This window comes from Silene latifolia, chromosome Y (genome assembly GCF_048544455.1).
Source record: "Silene latifolia isolate original U9 population chromosome Y, ASM4854445v1, whole genome shotgun sequence".
Lineage (NCBI taxonomy): Eukaryota > Viridiplantae > Streptophyta > Magnoliopsida > Caryophyllales > Caryophyllaceae > Silene > Silene latifolia.
In genome coordinates, this window is record NC_133538.1 from 49,751,393 (window position 1) to 49,753,512 (window position 2,120).

The following is a 2,120-nucleotide window of genomic DNA, read 5'->3' on the forward strand; positions in this document are numbered from 1 at the left end:
CACCCTTTTAATCTGGTTAAATTTAATATTGGATCGGAAGATTGGACTAAATAGACTTGCTATGAATAGTAGACTACCCTGACGAGGAAGGAAGTTAAGTTAGTGGAAGTTTAGGATAGAAAGTGGACCGGAAGGACCTTTCCATATCCGTCTCGCAGTAATTTATCTAAGTTGTTTACAGTTGAGTCACTGGACTACCGTAGTGAACCGAAATCCTGACATGTCCCTTCTTTATTGATAGTTTATCATCTTTTTCTGCCTTTATCACTCTTTTCTCTGCTTCTCTTCCTTTAAACCTTTTAGTTTAGAAAACCAATTTAAACACCCCCCATTTTGTGACCAAATAGACGGACTCTTACAGATATCTTGCCTCCCTGGGGAGTTCGAACTGACTTCCCTAGCTATATAGTTAGTTTAGTTAGTTATTTTTTATAGGTATACGACAGCACTGTCAAATTTTGGCGCCGTTGCTGGGGAGGCAATTGCCTTATCTGTCTTTGTTTCATTTATTTTATCCGTCTCAGGGAATTTTTATTCCTTGAGGCAGTTCTTATTTATTTTCTTTCAGTGTTGTGTATGCCCAGGTCAGACAGGTTTGAGTTAGTTGTAGCTGATTCTGAGCCAGAGAGACTATTTAGGCATAGACTCCGTCTGCGAAGAGAATCTCGAAAGGAAGACTTGAGTACTTTCGAACCAGAGCTTCAACATTCCCTTTTTATAGAAAATCCATCTTTTGAAGAAGATACTGTCAATTCTGTAAGCCAACCAGTAAAGATGCCGAACATTGCTAGTCATTCGGAGCCTAAAGCATCATCAATTCCAAAAGGTTTCAATCTCCAAACTGAGGATGAGAATACATTTGACATCCGTCCTTCCTATATCCATCTGGTAGAGAGAAATCTCTTTAGAGGTGTGGCAGGTGAAGACCCGAGGAAGCATATGGAGGTCTTTACGGACTACTGTTCTACTATCCCTGCCACAAAGGGGGTAATTCAAGACAAAATTAAGGAGGTTCTGTTCCCTTTTTCTTTGACTGACTCAGCCAGGGAGTGGCTAACTGATTTGGACCGCACAGCCGCAAGGGTTACAGATTGGGAGTCCCTTGCTCTTACTTTTTATAAGAGGTATTTCCCTCCACAGCGCACCAATCAGCTGAGGGCAAAGATCACAAGTTTCAAGCAGGCTCCCGATGAGACTTTCTATGAAGCATGGTCCCGTTTCAAGAAGTTGGTGAGGTCTCTTCCTCACCATGGTTTTGATCCATGGTTTCTGTCCAACCAGTTCTACAATGGGCCGTACGATGATCACAGAGCCATACTTGATGCATCATCTAATGGAAGATTCCAAGAGAACACTGACGATGATAAGGGATGGGCTCTTATTGAAGAGATGGCAAACCACTGTGCTGAGTATGAAAACCCGAGGGATGGTATTAGAACAGTTCATGAAGTCGATAAGCAAGTTGTGGCTCAGTTGGAAGCAATGAATGCTAGATTTGATAAGTTGGAGTTGCATTCTGCTGGGGAGCCTCAGACAGTTCATCTGCTTACTAGAGGGGAGACTGTTACATATGAGAGATGTGGGAGCAATGACGGTCACACTGCTGTTGAATGTCTTACGGAGAAGGAACAGGTCATTGCTTTTCAACAATACAGGCAAGGAGGGGGTTCTTATTATAACAACCAAGGGCAGTCCATCCCAATTAGAGGTGGGCTAGTCAAAATGTGCTCAATTCTACCAATCCTCTGCAACAGCAGCAGCCGTATGTCCCTCCACATAAGAGTCAACAAGGCTTTCAGAAGCCTCCTTCCTTTCCTACACCTAATCAAGGTGCATCATCTTCTGGTGGAGTAATTGAGCTAGGTGAGTTGAAGACGATGTTGCAGTCTTTGACAAAGCAGTGGTAGCTGAGTGATCAACAAAAAGATGCATCTATCAAGGCACTTGAAACTCAAGTTGCCCAGTTAGCCGCGAACCAGGCGTGTCAAATTTTGGCGCCGTTGTCCAGTCCACAAGAAACCGGGTCATCTACCATCACAAGCTGACAAAAATCCACATGAGACGGTAAATTTAATTAATTTGAGGAGCGTTCGTTCATATGAGGGACCGGACATGTCGAA

At 43.2% G+C, this 2,120-nt stretch overlaps 1 non-coding gene across 1 annotated transcript; it reads right to left on the minus strand.

The window, feature by feature from the left end:
• Positions 1–1,150: 1,150 nt before the first annotated feature.
• Positions 1,151–1,256, minus strand: LOC141636479 (small nucleolar RNA R71). Its single transcript, XR_012541086.1, has one exon. It is a non-coding gene; the product is annotated as a small nucleolar RNA R71 (small nucleolar RNA).
• Positions 1,257–2,120: the final 864 nt, after the last annotated feature.